Raw genomic sequence first — 8,522 nt, 5'->3', positions numbered from 1 at the left:
GGCCAACTACACTTAGCTCTGAGTGCTGCCAAGGTACATGGCGTCCTCCTGTGAAATGCTTTCCCCCTCCATTTCTAAGTGGTTAATGTGCTGTCTGTCACCAAGGTAACACAACACCAACCAAAATGATGTTTCAGATTTTTTGGCCACATATAAACATCCATTTTGACAAAATAAATACAAATATTTGCAGTGAAGCAGTTTAGTCCCCCCCACCCCCCACTGAGACACAAGGTCGTAACTTACACACATCTCGCTGTTATGATGAGCAATGTGACACCAACACTTCTCTCAGATGTTCAGCATTTTCACACCTTAGCCGATATGTCTTTTATGGACAAGTGTGCTTTTAAATTACGATAAATGTCACTCTGCTGGCACAAATTCAACATCATTTGTGAAAATCCACTTTTTGTGTCAAAGCACTCAAACTCTTGGCTGTGCTCCCAGTATGAGCTGCACTGTGATGGAGGTATGCTGCTCTGCCATCTACAATTTATCATTTCATAAGCCCCACTCTTTGTCTTCATTTTTTTTTATTTTATTTTTGCTACAGGTAGATGAAAGACATTTCACTGAGTCTCAGAAAGTTTGGTGGAAAAAATCTTAAAGGAAATAATGAAAAAGTCCAAAGTTTATTGTTCTCCCTCAGCTAAGAGCCCCTTTAAGATGTGGTCATATTGAGCGATTCTGCAGTCTGGGTTTACATTCAGCGCTCATATGGAGGGCCAATACAGTCAAAAGTTGAGCGAGCAAATAGAGAGGCGGAAAGTAAGATTGTGGAGGTCAAGGTGGTTAATGGGTGTGAAGAGTTGTGTAACCAATGTTTGCTTGAACTTTTCATTTAACCTTAGCCAAATGTTTTCTTCGTGCATACCAAGAAGAAAGCTGTTATGAGTACGTTTGCAGAGGGGTGAAGGTTCTGCTCCCCTCTCTGGATGAAAGTGTTTGTCCTGTATTCCCCTTCAGGCTCTGAGTTTACCTGTTCATCCTGCAACAAGGTGACAAGTGAAACCATCGTTTATAAGAAGGAACACTTTTTGAAATGTGTCTTTTACTGTGATGTACTTCCTTTTGTAACACTCAACCTTCACCATATTAGAATTTAAACACCAATTGAGTTTACAAAACTGTTTCATTTGTACAATATTGTCTGAACAATTATTTAGATATATGCAAGCATTCCAGAAAAGCCAGCCCTAAGATTTTAGGTCTGGTCTTGAAAGTACACAGTGTGTCTGCCTCCTGGACTTAAAGTCATGAAATTAACTGGTAGATTATTGTTTGCATGTCGTTGTAGACAGTAGACACTAATAGACACAAATGTGACAACATTGTCTCCAAAGGATAACAATAATCATTGACAAATAAAGGTGGCACCAATGTGAGATGTATTTTTGATATTGCTTGTGGATCAATTATTTTTAAAAATGTGATAAATAAGCTTTAGAAGAATCGAGACTGGAGCTGGAAGGAGACGGGAGGAGAAACAGAGAGACACGTCTGTGGATTGTTTCCTGTTGTGATGAGCAGAAAAGGACTCTTGTCTGCTGTTGTCTATCACACTGAGACTGTTTTGTGTCTGTGCCCATCTCTGCCATCTACTCCAGTCACTGTCTGCACTTCATCAGGACTCTGTTCTATTGCTCATTCAGCAGAGGAGGGAAGAGGAGATGACACGGCACGGTGTGATTGAACTGCATTCTTTTACGTTCAGTTACGAAAAGGAAAGAGAAGCAGTGACACAAGGTTATTCAGAGCAGATGAGATGGGACAAATGATGAAAAGGAAGGATATGTGGAAAGATAAGATGAGATGGGAAGAGATTAAAGAGGCAGAAATTGTTTGGGGTACAGACAATACATTTGAACATACATACATGCAAACATGAAGAGATCAAGAAATAGATATTTCTGTTGAACGAGTCCCTCTGCATGACTTGTAGAAATCTCACACTAAATGTACATTTTCAGTTTGTTGTTTCACATTTAATAATAACTCCCGGATAACTTCCCACAGAGTCCTCGGTTAAGTTCACATCGCTTTAAATTGTGTTTAAAATATTATTACTGCACTGTCAAGAAAATCAAAGTGTGAGCCAATCATTCGTGTTTTACTGCTTGGGTTTATGCCCGATAAAGTCATTAGCAGAAAAGAAAGTGTGTCATGCATGTCTGTCGTCATTGTTTTGGGATTTGTAGAAATAGAGGCCGAGCGTGTGACACTTATTCACTCCCTCACTGTTTGTCTCTGAAAGAAGAAAGTGATGACTTACACACACTCTCGCACATTGTTCAGCCATATGAGTAGGCACATTTGTCTGTGTGTGTGTGTGTGTGTGTGTGTGTGTGTGTGTGTGTGTGTATAACTGATCTGACTAAGTCTCTTGCTCTGCTTAAATCTTGCTTTTTTTCCATAATTTAAACCTCAGATCCCTTGAAAATGTCATGATATAATGACAAAAATATATTGTTTAGGGTAAAAGTATTTGAATCACTCAAATATGTATCATTATATATCCTGCACTGTAAAAAAAACCCAATAAAACTCAAATATTGAAATCATAATACAAGTTATTTTTGTCTAAAAGCATAAAAATTCTGTAACAATGTTGGGTCTTTGTCGATACCATAACAAAGAGAAAGTGAAGTGTCTTGAGATAACTTGTTATGAATCAGTACAAGTAAAGATTGATTGAACTTTGGAGCAGGTGTCAAACATGACGCAGTGATGGAGGTGTTTATTTGTGTTTAAATGGTTGTTAAATTTTATCCATGTGTGAAGAGAAGAACAAATTATTTCTCTGAACTACTATAAAACCGTCTGTCTGCCTGCCTGCCTCCTGACAATCTAACAGATAGTTAGCAGGAGTCTTCTTCAAGGGTGATATCCAATATTTGGGTTTTATGCTTTCCTGCTAGACACAGAGAGAAAGAGAGAGAGGTGAATGAGGTAGAGAGATGCCTTCTCGCTGACCTTATAGCTGAACTGTAATGATGTTAAACCATTTTTCTTTCACTTTCTCATTCTAGTGTGTGTGAGAGTGTGTGTGTGTGTGTGTGTGTGTGTGTGTGTGTGTGTGTGTGTGTGTGTGTGTGAGTGTGTAAGAGAGAGAGAGAGAGGGGGGAGATGAAGAGAGTATTCCAGAGGGCTTAAGGGCATTTCACAACGTTAAAGGGGTAGGTTTTCAATTACAGCTTGTGTGTGTGTGTGTGTGTGTGTGTGTGTGTGTGTGTGTGTGTGTGTTCACATGCTCTGTGTGTGACAAACCTCCGAGCCACCTACATCCCTCTGTAACAAGCTGCCATGCGCGCAGTAACACACACTTTTCATGACAGCAGAACTGACAGGATAATATGCGTCACTGTTTTTTTTTTTTTGTAACACTACATGAGACATGAGGATGTTGGTGTGATTACAGTAAATACAGGAGATCACAGAGAAATACATTTCATGTTGTAATCTGTGACACGGTAAAGCTGAGGGGAAAAACAGGTGCAATCGGAAACATTTTGACAATGCCAGCTGTTACACTTTTAGTTTAATTTCATATTTAACTGTTTTGTATGTCAAGCATTGTCCTTTTTATGTATTTCAATTGACAACACAGAAACCACACATCATCAGTTCTGCCTCAAACATGCTCATGAGTGCAGCCAGATTGTGAGCAGCTAGGCAGCTACATACAGTAAATACACACGTCAATGGAAACTATATGGACAGATTACAGAGAAACAGGATCTTGACTTTAAGTTATGATTTTTTGTCCAATAATTTCAAATATTACTTACTTTACGGATGCACTCTGCTTTTTGTGTCCGCTGTCATGTGTCTCCCAATAAAGGCATAGAAGGATCCCTCCCCCCCATAAAAAAAAAGAAGTCTCTTAAATAGATTACTTGTAGGCCTGCCCAAACTTTAAAACTCCTTTGAGAAAATTGGACCTTGTTTCTGATTCAACCCATGCAGCTTCTCAACATTTGGCCTAAATATAACCATGCCCTGCAAAAGGAAAACCTTCATTTCATATTTTTACATTTCAATCTGAGGTCAATTATTTATTTTACAAGTGCATAAAAACCTCATTGAGGAGTCTCCATGTATTTGAGGGTTTGTGAACAGAGAGGAGGACAGGATACCTTCCTGATGGAGATTAGATACTGGTGGTGGATACAGGATGTGAACTCAACTCAGAAGATGGATGAGATGTACTTGAGATGAAAGGCTTGAAAGAGTCACGAGGAATCCTCACTGAAATGGCAAACTGACAGCAGCAGGACAATGGGTTAAAGGGAGAGCTGCACTTTGATTGGATGATTGGGGTCATGGTAAAACCTGTTTGGTTAATAATTTAAAAAAAGGGAGAGGAGAGAGAGAGAGAGAGAGAGAGAGAGAGAGAGAGAGAGAGAGAGAGAGAGAGAGAGAAATGAATGAGGGAACTTTATATCGCTGGAAGTAGAAGTAGATCTAGAAGCATTAACAGAGTGAGAGTCAGTTAGCTTAGTTTAGCTTAGCATAAGGACTGGACACAGCAGGAAACGATTCAACTAGGTTTTTTTTATTTCTCAAATATGTACCTGTTGCCGCACATACAATCTTCTCTGACCCTTTGTCTCGTCTTTGATTGGCTTTTTTTTGTTTTTTTTAACAGTGATGAAGTTTCTCTGTAGGCAGGTCTGCCACTGTACCACTGTTCAATCTTCTGATCTTCTGAAAATGTTTGTCTATATATATATATATATATATATATATATATATATATATATATATTACATCTATAACTGTAAGGCTAAATGTGAAACTGTTTCTCAGAACCACTGTGATTTAGCAATCCTGTCAAGTTAGAAAAAATGTCAAGGCCTTACATTGACCTATTTCTATTATTATTTATTTAGTAAATTATCCTGGTTACTAACATCACATTATGAAGTTAAATTTAAATAACTGAAATTAAAAACAATCAAATTCAGATAGAAAACAAAGATCTGCCACAAAAATTGGTTTGGGCCTAATTTGTTTTGAGTCCACATGACAGCCATTGTCACACTGTGTGTTTGTGTTCACTTCACTTACTGATTAATCCGTCATCCATCAATATCAACTCCTCTCCGCCCTGTAAACAAAGATACCAGTGACTGATCACCCTGATCTTTGTCAATAGTTAGGACCTGATCAATAAGGTTAAACACACTCATAGTTCTAGAGTGTGAGCAAACTGACGTGTGTGTGTGTGTGTGTGTGTGTGTGTGTGTGTGTGTGTGTGTGTGTGCATGGAGAGTGTGTAACGAGTGTGTAAAAAAGGGTGGGGGGGAGAAGGCGGCTGGCGGTGCTGATCTGATGTAACAGAGTCAGTTTCATCACTCGAGGCATCAGGGATGAGGAGGAGGAGGAAGACAAGAAGACACAGAAGGGAAGCGACATGAAGGGTCTAAAATGACTCTCTCTCTCTCTCACACACACACACACACACACACACACACACACACACACACACACACACACAGACATTGGGTGTCAGCTTCCATTGGTAGCCTGTGTGGCTGTGAGTTATAACCGCAGATATGCGATCATTTACATTCACTGCTGCAGATAGCCAGGGGCTACTGTTCTCACTGTGTGTGTGTGTGTGTGTGTGTGTGTGTGTGTGTGTGTGTGTGTTTCAATACTCTTCCTTGTATATTGGTGTGTCTCAATCACACAAAGAGGAACCCAATGAGAAACTTTTATTCAGATTTGTAACATTTGATATTCACAGAAATCACAGACACACAGCAGAAAAAAGTTGTGATCTTTGTTTTTATTTCATTTTAAACAGACAGCATCACACTTCATTTCTGAGATTTTAAGTGTAATTGATGCTTTAAAACAAATGGGAAAAGGAAAAATCAAAAGACGGAGTCGGAAATCCCAAAAAGCACATACATGACACAAGGTTTCCAACCATGTTACTGTCAGATTTTTCTGTTTGAACCTTTTCCCCCCAAAACCACCCCCCTGAGAGCTTTCATTTCAATTCAGTTCAGGTCATTCCAGTTCAGATCCGTTCAGCTCGATTCACTTTAATTCAGTTAGCCTCACTTGGACATGGCTCAAACTTCTGACAGCAAGCTCTCGTTTACTCTCCAGCCCTTGTACTCTTTCCTGACTCCATGTTACACCATCAGCATCTCCTACAGGGAGACAGAGAAGCAGCATCAGTGTGATGTTTGAGAGAAAGACACAAGGACAGACAAAACTCAGGTGAGTGTAGAAATAAACTACATCTGTAGGAGGTCTACCTTTAAGGAAATATCAGTTGAAAGTATTTTTTTTTCTTTCAACCTTTTTTTGCTTAAAAAACATAAAAAGTATTTGTGGAGCCTATGAAAAATATTTATGTCATGTAAAAAAAAAAGAAAAAAATGAAAACAAATGTACATGTGGATACAGTAAAGGAAGGATGTCTTCAAATCAAACCCTTGCCCTCACACACGTAGAAATTCAATCATGTCTCTGCTGCTGCCCGAGGGGGACAAAGTGTGGAAGCCCCACTATAGTGGAAAATCACCTTTTCCATGTTATTTTACACAGCAGCGCACACACATGCACACCCTCACACAGACACACATGGGGTCGGTATACATTAACACGAGGAACCAAGAGATCTGATTTCCTTTTAACTCTTTGTGGTGCCGATCTCACACCGTCATGGCGTACGCTGCTGGAGGAGTCAGAGGGGAAAGTGATTTTTATACAGGCGTGAAAAAAATCTGTGACTCAAAGAGCTAATGTGATCCTGCGACAATGGTGGTTTTAGGTGCTGGCAGATTTCTGAGTGTATCATGGTGATAACTGACAATGACAGACAATACTTTCAAATGCCAACATTTGGCAGCTACTCTGATTATTTTTCACCAGGTGTGATATTACCGGGTTGCTAAACAATTTTTAAAATCAAATTAAATCTGAAGACCCAAAGTAAATAAGTCAATATAATGTATGCCCAGAAGATGAAACTGTAAGGAATGCAGCACAAACGTGACGTACTTTACTATTTATTCCTGAAAAATGATCCCAAAAAAAAAAAGGCAGAAATGATCAGTACACAGGACCAGGGAGGATTTTTTTCTGATTAAATATATTTATACATTGTGACAGGATAAGATTAATAAGTATTCTGGAACCTAAACGTATGTTTTCTAAGTTTTGCCAACAGCCCTGAATCCCAACAGAGTTCAATATACTATAAAAGAATACAACTCTATTTCTAGATTCAAAGAGGCCACACCTGATCTGATCTCCTTTTTTTTAAATACAATTTAGCACTCATACAATACGCTTGGTTCCTGTAGATATCTACAAGAGGCAGCTGTGGCTCAGTTGGTAGAGTCGTCTGTTTCTGATGCTCTAGCAGCCTATGTCATCAGTGTGAGAATGGGTAGCTGTGACACTCCTTTGAGTAGTCAGGAGACTGGAAAAGCGTTATACAAGCTCAAGTCCATTTACAATTTAAGACTGACCTTATCTGGTTTTTGGAGGAAGTGTGAGAAAACCAACACAGATTTAAATAGCCTCTTATAAGTCAGTCATGTAATGTAATCAGTAATCTTCTGACGCTGATGATCATATTGTGTTTAGGTTATGGATCGATTTGATGTTCTTTTTAATTCAGACTAGTCAACAAGTCTAAAGTTGAGGAACCACTCAGAAAACTCTGAGCATGAAAATTCAGCAAAATGTATTAACGCAACTAAACATGTGAGTCAGCCATGGGGCGCTAACACGGCCCGCCTTCGGTCCTCCTTACACGTTAATGTCCACATGGCTGTGCTGGTTACTCGTCGCTTCAGTTGAGTGGCTATATTCCAGTTTAACCTTACAAGGCCTGCATACAATTTTATTTCCATTGTCCATATCAAAATACTGCCAAACCGTTCAATGCAACAAGCATTATGGCAGTGAACCCGAGCTACAGTCCCATCAAGTGACGGTGCAACATATTATTAATATACAGCATAAATCATACACTTAACAGACTCGTAATTCTGCTGCTGACCAGCGAAGGTGTCACTGATTAATCGTAGAAATCGTAAAAGAAGAAATGGTGGAAGTATCTTGAGAGGGGAAAAGTCTTAAAGTTTCATGAAACAAGCTACATTCAAAGCCTATTTGAAGAACGTTTTATTACTTTGTTTACCCTCCATACTGTCCATCTAAATGGGTGCCTTGTTCAACTTCTGGAGACACAATGTATAAGCACAAAAGAGAGGTTGACTGCTGGATATGATACAAAACTAAATCCCCGTTCTGCTGCTGTAACGGACATTTCCGAGGTCTGTGGTGTAATTCAAAGTGTCAAAGAGGAGGGATGTGAAAGTGTCGAGCATCTCGCCAAATCACTCCGGATTAAACACTCTCTCCAGAGTGTGTTTAGGAAATTAAAGGCCAGGGATTTTTTTCCTCATAATTGTCTATTTTATCATTTTATTACAGCTAGCTTTCCTCTGATGGGCTCCCTTTATGATTTATCAAATACAATTACT

The 8,522-nt window shown here is 39.2% G+C and overlaps 1 long non-coding RNA gene across 2 annotated transcripts in view; it reads right to left on the bottom strand.

The window, feature by feature from the left end:
- Positions 1-5,778: 5,778 nt before the first annotated feature.
- Positions 5,779-8,522, bottom strand: part of LOC306827644 — a 75,358-nt gene continuing 72,614 nt past the window's right edge. For both annotated transcript variants that reach the window (XR_013779654.1, XR_013779655.1), the window contains one exon: positions 5,779-6,170. This is a non-coding gene — a long non-coding RNA (uncharacterized lncRNA). The remainder of the gene's footprint in view (positions 6,171-8,522) is intronic.

The sequence above is a fragment of the Symphodus melops genome, assembly GCF_947650265.1.
Source record: "Symphodus melops genome assembly, chromosome: 8".
Classification (NCBI taxonomy): Eukaryota; Metazoa; Chordata; class Actinopteri; order Labriformes; family Labridae; genus Symphodus; species Symphodus melops.
The sequence above is the reverse complement of the archived record's forward strand: the minus strand, read 5'-3'. Positions and strand labels throughout refer to the sequence as shown.